Genomic DNA, 13,452 nt, shown 5'->3' with positions numbered 1-13,452 from the left:
GCAGTTATCTCCCACAGAATAGTTTTTCTGACCAACGGGTTCACTTTATAGGAGAAGATACGAGGCAATCCAGCTGATGCTTGTGGGGTTCAATAGTACTATCGTGTACCCCATCATCCAGACAGGTAAGGAACAGTGCAGCGGCCCACCGAATGCTCAGTTATGTTGCCAGCTGGGGCACAACCCTGGATACTGGCTGCAGCCCTAGAAAACGTGGTATGTGCTCTGAACCTGGGATCAATATATAGGACTCTGATATGTATGCTTTTTTCCAACATCACCAAGCAATTAACTCAATTCAGATACTGTGTATAATACCTGGACACAGCTTTATATCCCACAGGTTAAGGACTCAGTCCTGAAAGACTGCACACACACACACACACACACACACACGCACACACACACGCGCACACACACACACAGGTTGTCATCTGGCTTCTGACCCACCAGACATAGACGGGACGTTCCTACCACCCCCTCCTTGGGTTTGCTGAATTTGCTAGAGCAGCTGACAGAAGGCAGGGAAATGTTTTACTTACTAGATTACCCGTTTGTTATGAAAGGATACAACTCGGGAACAGCCCAATGGAAAAGCTGCATCTCATAAGGTATGGGGAGGGGACTCAGCGGTTCTATACTCTCTGGGGGCATCGCTCTCCCACCACCTACCCCCACATGGTCTCCAACACAGAAGCTCTCTGAACCCCATCCTTTTGGGGTTTTATGGGGGCTTCATTCCATAGACACGATCGACTAAATCATTGGCCATTGTTTGATTCAAACCTCTAGCCCCTCTCCCCTCTCTAGAGGTAGGGAGTGGGGCTGAAAAGTTCCAACCCTCTTATCACATGGTTGAGTCCCCTGGCAAATAGCTCCATCTGTAGGTGACCTAAGGACTTTCCAAAAGCCACCTCATTAACATAACAAAACACACCTTCATGACTCTCATCATTTAGGGAATTCTAAAGGCATTAAGAGCTCTGCGCCAAGAACAGGGGAAAGACCAAATATATATTTCCTCTTATAAATCACAAAATAACTCCTGTGGCCACTGTAACCAAATATACAAGGTAATGAACCAAGGGATGGAAAAGGTCTAACAAAAGTGGCTCTGTCCAGCGGTGGCAGCCATGTCCTCAAGTCCCATATCCTGGTCTGACTGTCTTTACTGCCAAGCCAACGTCAGTTTCTGCCCATTTTCCTAGCTGAGTTCTTCAGCTTTCCCTATCGCTCCTGTGAGCTGACATCCTTCCATCAGCCTCCCCCCAAATTTGTTTTCAGCCTAAGCTAGTCAGCTTTGGTTTCTTTCTCTTAAAACTGTGAAAAATAATACCAATGGAGTCACTTTAAAATGGAGCTGGAGCTGCCATCCCAGAGGAACTAACTGCCTTGCAGGTCTTACTCCTCCAAGTTTTGGAATGTTAAAATTGGACAAAATGGCCTTTGCACTGGACGGAAAGCAGCACTGTATTCCCAACAACGGTTTGCAAAGACAACAAAACAGCAGACATTATGACTACCAAACTGAAAAGTCAAGACATTCTTTAGAATTAGCATCACTATGGTAGCTTAACTGCACCCACAGAAATGCCTTCCTTCCACTGATGGCATTGCTCCCCTGCCCTTTCTCATAAATAGCCCTGGCCTTCACCTCCCAATCAGAACACTATTTGGGTTTCTGCCTGAATCAGTGCTTCCCCAAATAGCTGTTCTCCTGGACTGCCAATAAACACTTGTTGCCTCTCACGTTGGCCTTTTATTTGTAGGTTAACAAAACCAAGGTAATTCAGAAACTACTTGAGATTTTAACAAAACCAAGGTAATTCAGAAACTACTTGAGATCCGGAAAAGAGCAGGGTTCCAGCTTTAAAACATTTAACATTCCATCTCCACCCAATCAGCATCCCATTACAAATGAATGAATGAACTCCAGCTTTCAGCTCTCCCGAGGAGGTGACCACGTGTGTAGAACCCAACAGAAAAACGGAGCGCCTTACTTCCTTATGCTCTGTGACCTGTACCTCTTGCCAACCCTAAAAAAATGATTCATGGGACCAATTACTAGCAGAACAAAGGAGGGGATTTGGATACACTCGGGTTTGTTTGTGTTTTCCTTTGGGGATGGGCAATAGATGAATGATGGCGCTATTCTCGCTCCTGAACCATTTGCTGATTACAAAACACGCTTAGATGAAAACTGATATTTGAGGAATTGTGATACAAATCAATCTAATGCCTTTTCAATCATGCTTTTACCCTCAGAGGGCTGCTAGGATAAGAAATAAAAACAATAAAAATAAAAAGCCCAGAACCATCAAACTTGTGCGTCACCATTTGCACTTAATTTAGAACTTTCCCCACCTCCACTAAAAAACATAAAATACAACAAATCTTACAAGGAGCACAGGACCCCAATTATCATTACCTGTCGCTGCAATCTTTGCAAGATATATGGCTTTAATGCTCACGTGGGACAAAAGCAAAAGTAAATTGAGCAACAGGCCTTCTCTTCTCCCTCCGCCCAGAACACTCATGAAAATGGCCTTTTCTGGCATCCACAGTACACCTCTTACTGGGGTATCTTAAACCCATGGCAATGCTTTAAAAATGCAGATTTTATTATTATTCAGGGGTGCTGAGGCCCACAGATCAGGAGATAACTGCTACTGGAAAGCACTGATTGTCACCCACAGTTCCCAAGAGGAGGGACCAGGCCATGTCACGCAGGCCCGTGCAGGGAAGGACCAGGCTCAGTCAGGAGGCAGAAGGAAGAAGGGCAGAGCAGGCAGGAGCCGTTACTGTGGTTTCCACAAGCAAAGCAAAGCAGGACAGGGCTGGCAGGCTGAGGGCTGGCTGGTCTGAACAATTCCAGCAGGGCCTGGTATGATGAGGGCAGAGGAACAGTGCCTCCTGTAGAGCCAGACAATGGAGGTGGTTTGGAGTCTGGGCTCCAATTGCTTCTGCAGACCTGTTCCCCCGACCCCTGAAAACCCTTAACCTCGTCCAGTGAGCGAGATGGATCCAAAGCTTTACTAAGTGTCCCATCTTCTTGGTGGGCACCTTCTCCATCAATACACCTTTCCTTACTCCAAACTCATGAGGATTTAAGTTTTGGCTTTTGGAAGTGTTGGGCACAGGAACCCGAGTTTGGTAACAAAGATACTATGTGGCCACATAATACAGCGCTCGCTCGTCTTCCGTTCAGGTCTCCCTCCCCTGGTTAAGGGGGAGGTCTGGCCTCCCATCAAAGCTGGGGCTGCGGGTCAGAGGAAGGAGAGCATTAACGTAAGAAAACACTTCATTCCTTTTACTACACAAACTTATTACATTCATAATAAAAAGTAACGTTAAGTGATTTGACATTGAGTTTTACTGGTATATAGCAGGAGTCAGAATCACGCAGAGGATTTCTTAAAGCAGCTTCCTGAGCCCCACCCCCATAAGTGCTCATTTCAGCAGGTGTGGGGGTCGGGCCAGGGCAGTGCAATTGCCAACAAGTGCTCAGGTGTTCAGAACCCACTTTGAGAGCCACTGGTATGCGGTTATGTGTTTTATTTTACGTGTGGCTGATCTCTCCCGAAAACGAGGTTCTAAAATGCCATCCTAGCTTACAGAATTCTAAAGCTGGCCTTTTGGATTGGTTAAGAACAAGCTTTCCTAGAAAGTGAAGCTCATGCTACCTGTCCGTGGGACACTAGGGAAGGAGAAGTGAGAAATGCATACGTGCCTTTACTCCTAGATGTTGAAGCAGGCAAGAGCTTTCAGAGGATAATGCTTTTAGGGAACACAGCAGCAAGGACGTAGTATAGACACAGATGTTGTCTCCCCAAAGCCCAGGAAGGAGATTGGGAGAGGAGGGCATCTCTCTAGTGTTTAGGCTGCAGTTAACGGAAGTGAAGCTGGCTGGCTTTGAACCTGGGGCCTTGAGAGCTCAGGTCTACAACTACACCAATGGGAAGGAAAGCGGACTTGGTACAGCGTTAAGAAAATTCTACTTTTTGGGGCCAGGAAGCTTCTAGGACTGTATTATATTCTAGGCCTGCCTGGGTCATTACAGTGACCAATCGGTCCCTAAATGTCATTAGTTTAAATGGGACTGTGGTTGGAAAAGACCACAATTCATTCCTGCCATGAATTCCCCCCTTTTGCTGGACTTGTGTTGCATGAAAAGCAATCCTCTGCCTCTGAGCAACACATTGTTTGCAATTCAGAAAGGCTCCAAGGAAAAGGTCAAGAAATTTTACCAGCCTTGGGGGGGTTGGGAGAGGAAGCAACGTTTTTCGCACACATATATGGCTTCTGTAACAGTTTTTAAAAACTTGAGTTTGACCTGGCTTTCTGACAGACACAGCGTGATTGAGGCTGACAGGCCCAGAGCAGCCACTGCTTTCCGCAGGCAGGGGAGTGACCGGGCTTGATTTGTGGCCCTGAATGGGGACCTGTGCTGTGTGAGGTAATTTTTACACACTTCTGCTTGGCTGACTGACCTCTCCCAAGCTGCTTTCTCTACATACCAACCAGCTTCATATGTTTTCAAACTGGGTGGTGATCTGGAATCCATCAGGAATAAGCATCTCATGAAAAAGTGTTGCCCTGAAATAGAAGCCTAAAGCAAAACAGAGCTGTCCGGGGGGCCTGCGGTCTCCCCCTCAAAAACAGCATGGTGTCCATCGGAACCCCCACAGCCACCTAACAGTCAGAGGCTAACATACAAACCTCCCCAAAATCAATTCGCAAGAGTTGAGTAAACCATGGAATGCCTTTAGGTCTCCCATCTCCCTACGTTAGCGACGTGGGCTATGGGGTGAGAGCCCCCACACGCTTGAGAAAAGATGGGCCAACACCCTGGGCAGACTTGTCCCAGCTCCCACTTCCGGGCTCTGCAAAGCACGACAACATGAAAGCTCTAGATTCCTGCACCTCTGGCCTCCAGGAGGCCACAGGGTGGGGGAGTCACTGTCCCTCCCACCTAACTTCCCTCACAGCGCAAGCTGACCTCTCTGTGCCGGCTTCTTCTGTCCCCAGGGAAGTGAGCACTCGCGCTGCTGAGCCTCGAGTCTGCTCACCTTTGCCTCCAGTTTGAAATCCTTCTTCCCACACGCCTGTCTGGCTGGCCTGGACGGAATCCCCATCTCTGGACACCCCTGGATCGGGCCTCTCGGCCTCTTCCCAGCTGAGGCAATGTTCCCTACTTCCCCTTTGCGCTCTCACTCTGTCTCCGAACCCACATTTCTCCTTAGTAAGAAACCTCGTAATACCTATTTGTACTTCCATCCCTCTCTCCACTCCATCTCTGCCTAAGACTCACATGAGCAGGAATACTCAGCTCGTAGTAAGGATACAGGCTCTTCACACTATAGCCATTAATTGGGCCGTAATACCTCCCCTAGACCTGACCGTACAGCCAGACCCATGATTTCCATGGAGATTCTCTTAGTGCCTTTCTCTCATCATACTTGTGGGGTGGGGAGGTTAACATAAGGTTGGAAGCTCTCAGGGGATTGCATTTTTCCATATCACTCCTCTCCCCCCAGTCATGAGGAATCAGAGGTGGTTCACGCTCATGAGCCACCCTGTGGTCCGGTGATGGACCCTGGTTCCCACAGGCGCCTCCATCCTAATTAAGTTAGTCCCCTGGCTGACCTCTGCCACACCCAATTTCACTCTTACCCGTAAGAGCGAGAGCCAGTCAACTGGATTTCAGCCCAGTGATTTTACCCTCTTCACACGTCTGGGTTCTGTTTGGGGTTGGTTAGTGAGTTTATTGGTTGTTGGTTGGAAGAGTTTTGTTTCCATTTACAACTTTTCAGAAAACTGTTGGGAAGAGCTAAACTTAACTCAGAATTTTCTCCGGGGATTGCTTTGAATCATTTCCTGTGAACAGGATAGAAGAAATACAACGTGGAGAAGAAAAAACCTGGTGGCTGACCGGCCAGGAGACAAGCAATTCTTCACACTGGGAAGCCCAGGAGTCCTTCCCACCTCCCCAAAAGCAACAGAGATCAGACCACCAAGTCCCGGGGAGCGGCAGTCACCCTGACCCTCCAGTGCTATAAAACTGGGAGCTCTCCCTGCCCAGCACACTCCGTCCTTCCCTCAGCTCCCCTGGCAGTTGGACACCCCGCCTGCTTCCCTGAGTATGTTCTTCCCTCTTGTGGTCGTGACCCTTCAGACATGAAAAGGCCCTAATGCTATGGGCTCTGGTCTCCTCTCTGCAGACACACAGATACACACACAGCCTTCAGAAACATATGCACACACAGAGAGCCAAGGTTTGCTGCTCTGGAAATGTTGCCTCTTTTACAGATTTCTTCTTTGAAAAGGGAGAGGCCCCTCCTGGGAAGGACCTGGACGGGGGTGATGGGGGGAGAGAGAAAGGCCTGCATATTTGGGCCACCACCCAGGCTCCAGGCATCTGGCGAGGGGGTGGGGGTGGGAGAGTTAGGGAAAGGGGGATGAGCGAACATAAATCACAAAGATCGCAGAACTAGAAATGCTACTTGTCCTTGGAAAGAGCTATGGCTATAGAGCCATTGCAGAGATCCAGATGTTTCAGGGCTTCGTCACAACAGCTGGCCCATCCGCAGGTGGATAAGCACCTCAGTAGAAAAGCTCTCATTTCCAGAATGAGTCTCAAGGTGGGGACTAGGGCTTCGTGAGTCACCTGGGAGGCTTGTACAAACTATGCCCATCCCGGAGGTTCTAGGAGGCACAACACATTGCACAGCTTTCAAAGCGCCCAGCGATCCCATTAAGTAAGTCATCACTTAGAGTCTTCCAGATACAGATTTTAACTCCACAACCTGGGCCGCTGCACACAGACACATGACGGACGAAAGCTGCCTCTGAAATGCACAGTATCAGGTGGATATGGAACTTTAGCTGCCTGGGCAAGGAAACGTAAAGGAGGGGAGCCCAGAGCTCTCCGTGGACGTCCAGGGCAGTCAGGACACTCTTTTGACAAACCCGCAAGAGCTCTAAATCCTCTTGCTACTTAGAAGAGGAACCTCTAAAGAAGTCATAAAGATAGCATCTTGAAGCGTTTAGTGCACGGCCAAGAAGGCAACCCAGTTCTGCTGCCCTTGGCCCTGCTGGACCACTCATGGGGGAGGGGGGTTCAGCTTCAGCTTGTAAGAGGGCACCACTTTTGAAGAGGGAAACTGGTAAGCTGGAACTCGTCCAGAGGACAGCAGTGAGCACACTGCAGGTACTAGAGGGCTGTCACACGACCAAAATGAAAAGGGGTTCATTAACAAGGAAAGCAGCATGCTAAGGGGAGCAGCATGACGGCCTTCAGGGCCCTGAAGGGCTGAGCCAGGAAGAGAAGGGGTTGTCTGCGTAGCTACAAGAGGGACAAGTGAGAGGAAGGGAAAGGAAGGCACAGCGATAAGCATTTCACTAACACCATTCAGTCCTAACCCCGTGAGGACCCCATAAGTGTCATCATGCCCATTGTCCAGACAGGGAGCAAAAAAGAGAGGAAATAAGATAGTGATTCAGCATAAGAAAGAAGTGTGATAGATGCTATCAGTGCTTCACCCCAAGGTCTTTCCTGGCGGAGCATCCCTTCCCCAGTACTGGGAGTGTTGGCTCTGTCTGCCCCCTTCATGGAAGAATTGTCCTCTATGGAACAAAAGACCAACCCTCTGCCTCATCCCAAACTCCCCCACACTGCGCATCTTACAGGAGCAGGGCTCTCTGTCCCGATTTCATTCACCTGCCCTGCCTGAGGGGCTGGCTGCCTGGACCACAGATATGGCTTCGTGACCTCATCTCCAGCCTCACACACACAGGCCATGTCTGCCCAGAGCCACTGTGTTTGTGAAGACGATGACTTATCACTGTTCTCGTGGGGCTGGGCAAGGGGTGACTTAGCCCCGAGGAGCAGAGGTCCGGCCTCAGGGCAGAGAGCCCTGGAGACGCAGCTCCCCTCAGCAGCAGCTTCCCACCGTTCCTTAAGGGAAGGACCCATGCTCGGCTCACATGTGTCGGGAACTGGTTTCAGGTTGACGCTAAACCAATTCCTAAGAGGCCTGACGGAGAACTCGGGAGAGGGCCTCCCTGAGCTGACTTTCCACAGCTGTCAGGATACAGCCTTAGGTAAGGATGGGAGCCATCGAAGGCAATGGTGACACTCAGCTCGTCCGCCCTGCCCTCCTGCTTTCCAGTGGGACGGCTCCTCAATGACCTTCATACATACATACAGAACTGCTAGGGTGTGTGAAAACATCCAGAAGTGGGGAGGGAAGAAGAACACACCACCTGGATTCGGGTCACACAATCCACCCCTGCACCTGCACCCACATCATTCCAGAAGGACGGCACGTCCACCTAGTGAACAACCTTCAGGAAACAAGTGGCCACCCCGAGGGCAACCAGGCCTTTGCCCATGAACATGGGAAAGGGGGAGACACTAAGGACTCTTGTCCTTTGTCACGTGGGGAGATGGGAATCACTTAGCTGCACTTTGTGCCATTCAGCTCAGACAGAAGGATGTTCACGCATGCTCCCCATCCCCCTATGAAACAACCTTAATTCTGACTGCAGGAGAGCGAGGGGGCATTGTGGATTAAAGCTGACACGTCTGAAGAGCCAGCAAGGAGCCAGCCTGCATACAGAGCACCGTGCAGTGTGCCCGGCATAAGAAATCAGGGCGTTGGCCATTCGCCTTGTGCTCCAAGCCGTGCTTTTCACAGCGTCTTTGCCTCCACAGCCTCCGAAATCCAACCCAACCCAAATGTGAGCTGTGGAGAGGAGAGGGAGCTTCAGTGAGCATGGAGAATGGATGGCGAGGCCCAGTCTCTTTTTTAACTGCATTAAAGAGAAGCACATCATTAGAACGATGCATAACTGAAGGTTAATTTTCAGGAGAGGACGCTCCTTCAGAGCAGTATATCTGTTTTGGAGTCTACCTGACAGTAAAAAAGAAATTCTTTCAAATAACAATTCTGTAAAAAGGACTCCGGCCATTCCGCATTCCAAAGCCTGGCTTATGGATTGTTCTGTCACAGGCCGGCTGTGCACAAGCTGGAGCTTCGTGTCTGGCCAGTGAGATGAAGCTTATCTCCCTCACCTTTTTCCTGCGGGGACTAGAATTCACACAGGTTCAGCATATTTCCCAATGTGAAGTCAACCCCCAAGTCTTCTGACCCCAACCCTGCTCTCTGTTCTCAGCTGCACGTCTTCACTCGGAAAAGCATGGCGTGGTCTTTATGCGTCTTTCTCCAGCTTGCAGACAGGGCACCCCTTGGCCTGCCCGAGGGAGGCAACCACAGGGAGAGGGGTCTCCTGCACACTCCCCTCATTTCTTCTTCCCCACAGTACATCCAGTGTGTGTGCAGAACTTTAATTTCAAGACACACAACACGACTCACTAAACACACACACACACACACACACACACACACACACACACACAAACGATAGAGACACAGAGAGTAGAGATAGGAAGCTAGTCCACTGGGGCAACACTGTGTCCTAGGTTTTTCTGATCTCCCTCCTTAAAAATCACAGCCCTAGCAAATAGAACCATAGACACACACACACACACACACACACACACACACACACACTCCCTCCCCAGGCTCTCAACTGTTAGTCTGCCTTCCAAACCCCCACCGAGGTCAGGGTGGGCTCTCTCGATGGCCCAGCTCAACGATGCCCCACATATACATCACACATGGATTGGGATACAGGAAGGAAGTGTCACCCACTCCCACTTCATCAACCACCCTTCATGGAGAAGGGACAGCACGTGTCACAGTGGCTCAGAACAGAACTCAGGCTCAGACGGAGACGGGTTACGTCTCAGCTTTCCCACTCTCAGTCTATGGCACTACTCCAGAGGGCACCATCACACTGGCACCTCCGGGGGCAACCCTCACAGAGACGACAATGCGAGTGCTGCCCCCAGCGGGGGGACATGCCACAGCCCTAGCCACTAACTGGCCGTGAACCAGCAGTGTCCTCAGTTTCCTTTATTTCTAAAGTGACTATTTAATGGCCGTCTCCAACTTGTTCTAAGGATTCGATTACATGATCTATGTAAAGTGCTCAGCACAGAACCTGATACACCGAGAGGAGTCAACAATGAGTAATCACCATTATTTTCCCAAAGGCCTCCTAACCTAGGGTCGTCACACATGAGCCCACACAAGGGCTTCATGCAAACACATCTATGAGCCAATGCTTTCCAATCCCTACCTATGAGGTCAATCTCAAAATCAGCGTATTTTTACTGCCTAAGTTCTTCATGGAAAGAAGTGAAGTTGAGGAGAACAAAGCCACTATGGGGCAGCTTAGAAGGATAAGGTGCCAAGAGCCCATGCCACCTCATCATACCACCTCCAACCTGTCCCCAGGGGCCAAAGGTCCTACCACCTCATCCTTAGACTAAGGGGACCATCAGACCGTCACCCCTCCTCTCCAGGCAAGGGATCTGGACCTAGAATTAACAAAGATAAGAGTTGGATACAAAGGAAAATAATCTGTTACATGTTTACCATGTTGTGGTGTGTTGGACAGTTTGCATAGTGGTCCTTCTCTGATGCTAGAGGGCAAACACCCCCCTACATACATGCATACACATCACACTCATGAGTGGACTTCTCTCCCGTGCATGGTAATATCTATGTACCATCCCTAAGAGAACTGAGAAAATCTGCACTCAAATCGTTCTCTGTGTTCCTTGGTTAGAATGAGGGACCCACGAGGTAGACAGACGTCATTATTCCAAACTTACAAATGAGAAAACTGAGTTTAGAGAGAGGCAAATCCCCCGTGGTGACAAGACAAGTAAGCGACAGAGGTAGGACTCAATCTACACACTCCACACCAAATGCCCCCTTGGCACATCATAGGTGGGCCTAAGAAGGGTCTAAATCTGTGGGCCTCCGTCACATGAGCAGGATCTCAGCGCCTTTCAAGGAGAAAGGAATGTAAAGTTCATCTACTGCAATGCACTCATTTTACAGATGAGCAAACTCCCTGTGACAGGCACCATTGTCATGTCCATTTCTCCCTAATAAGGTTGTTCCCACACCCTAGTTAAAAGTTAATAGAACTTTCCGAACGTGGACACAATAGATTCTGCTAAATCAAAGGATTCAGTGGTCACAGATGGATTCACAAGTCCTGTCTTTCCAGCGTCCTTTTTATGTCCAGTGCTCTGCTGGCCACAAGCGAGCAGTGTGACCCGAGGAAAGTCACTTCAACCTTTCTGGCCTGAAGTTCTCTCATTTGTATAATGAGCTTGGATTAGAGAATTTATCTTCCATCAAGGTCCCTTCCGACTCTAAAATCCCTTATGTGTGAAAGTGCTTTAAGAGGTCACAACTCCAGCCCTCAGAGGTAGCACCTCCTCAAACTACTGTTTGCCAAGACTCGTTTTGGCTCCAAGTCATCCTTCTGTGTGACTATTGTTCTGCAGATGGCGATGGGGAAGGCGCTAATTTAAAACCTGATTAAAGTCCAAGCAAAGTAAACTCCAAACAGCCATAGCAGCCCTTCGTCATTAAAGACACAAGACTTTCCCAGTCTCCAGCCCCAGCCCCAAAGACCCCCAGCTTTGTGCCAGAGGGAGTGATGTCCCCACTCATATCAGCAGAGCCCTCTTCCTTAGACGCCCAAAACTGGCTGCTCTAACCTTTCCTTAGACGCCCAAAACTGGCCGCCCTGACCTGAGGCAGCCACCTGCTCCTGAACCTCTCCATCCCCTGGGTGCAGGAATCCCCAGCAGCTCAGTCTTAGGAGGTCAAAGACTTCCTGATGGTTGTGATTCCTCTGCAAGAGAAAGAAGATCAGAGGTACAAAGCGGGCACTGAAAACAAGAATAGGAACTCAAGGTTTGGCGTCAAAAGAGAGACAGGACAATCTGAGATGATGGCAGCAAGTAGCACTGTTTTCTAAAAAATCAATGCAGTTTAGAAATGCAGAGCTGCACTCACAACTGAGGTTTTTTTCTTACAATTTTTATTTGAGGAAGTATAAAAAATATAATTCTTAGCTAATTAGAAGTTCTCTATTTAAATTTTCTTATAGAAGTGCAGTGTTCATACAGAAAACTGCAAATATCCTAAGAGTACAGCAAGTGAATTTCTGCAAGCTGAACAAGCACCTTGCACCTAGATTAAGGAAAAGCACATTACTAGTGCCCCAGGTATACCCCCTACGCTCTCCTTCTAGTGCCCCAGAATAACTGTCATGATTTCTAACCTAATAGATAATTGTGGCTTCATTTTGAACTTTACATAAATGGAATCATACAGTAAAAAGGAAAAAAATGACAAAGTTTTTAAAAACTACATAACAAACACTCATAGTCTCTTCAGTCAATTAAAAATCAGCATTTTGTTCTATGTGACTCCCTACATGGTAAAAAAAAAAGAAAACAGAATAAAAGGTAAAGTGCCCTTTATAGGCCATCCCCTGGCCCTCTCCTTTCCCCAAGACCCCCCCTGTTCATTCAGACACACCACATACACACACACACACACACACACACACACACACACACACACACAGAGGCAGGCTTAGTCACAAAACCATTGTCATGAATTTAGGGTCTAACCTTTCAATCCATTCCACAACTCAGCTTTTGTACATGTTATATCCAAATCAAGTTCACTTAATGGAGCTTGAAATGCAAGGACAATCTGTAATAACTAATTGCAGTCTCTGAGGTTTTAATTATTTGCGATGCCTCGTGGGGATTTTTACACTAGAACACTTTTTTGCTACTCTAAATTACAGTGGTTTCCATTACACAAATATATGTATATTTTCAAATATATATATATATATATACAAACATACAATACGCATATTTATTCCACTAATAAGGCATTTTAATCACAGGTCTACTCACAAATGCCTGCATCATTTCTCTTTGCACCTCTTTGGATCCCTTCGTCTGCCCTCAAGTTCAAATGGGTGAGGCCCGGAGTGCCTACTTATACATACTCAGTGTTTGTCTGGCAGAAAAAAGTTCTAGTATGAGAGGTTTCCATAGCATCCGGTTTTAATCAGAGAATTCGTGTACATGGCCTTATTTGACTTCTGACATTTCCTTATAACAAGAAAAGTAGTCCCATCTTACTGATGTGGCCACTGAAACATTGGAGGGTCAATGTTATTTTTGTCATAAGTAGAGAAGGGTCAAACAGGCACCAGGTCTACAACCTGAAAGAACATAGTCTGTTCCTGACCTTCATCACCAGCCAACCTCCCTTCAAAGGCAAACATTCACACAGGTAGAAGACCGTCCCTTGAAGGCTCTCTAAGAACTCCTCCTAGATCTCCGAGAAATACTTCCACCTCAGGTTTTACAGTTTAGTCACAAAGAACAGAGAAAGCACCCGGTGTTGGGAAGGGGGGTGGGAAGTCAAGTTCCAGGTTTGGGGTACTTGACTTCCTAGATCATGGGAGGTCAGTACCAGGAAGCTGGGATTG

The 13,452-nt window shown here is 48.2% G+C and overlaps 1 protein-coding gene across 1 annotated transcript in view; it reads right to left on the bottom strand.

Annotated features, from left to right (window-relative positions):
- Positions 1–13,452, bottom strand: part of LOC109451963 (uncharacterized) — a 382,815-nt gene that overhangs the window by 323,993 nt on the left and 45,370 nt on the right. The gene's annotated exons all lie outside the window — the stretch shown is intronic.

The sequence above is a fragment of the Rhinolophus sinicus genome, chromosome 6, assembly GCF_057876585.1.
Source record: "Rhinolophus sinicus isolate RSI-liver-muscle chromosome 6, RSI-T2T, whole genome shotgun sequence".
In the NCBI taxonomy this organism is placed as follows: Eukaryota; Metazoa; Chordata; class Mammalia; order Chiroptera; family Rhinolophidae; genus Rhinolophus; species Rhinolophus sinicus.
Note: the sequence above shows the minus strand (reverse complement) of the source record. Positions and strands in the feature narration are given on the sequence as shown.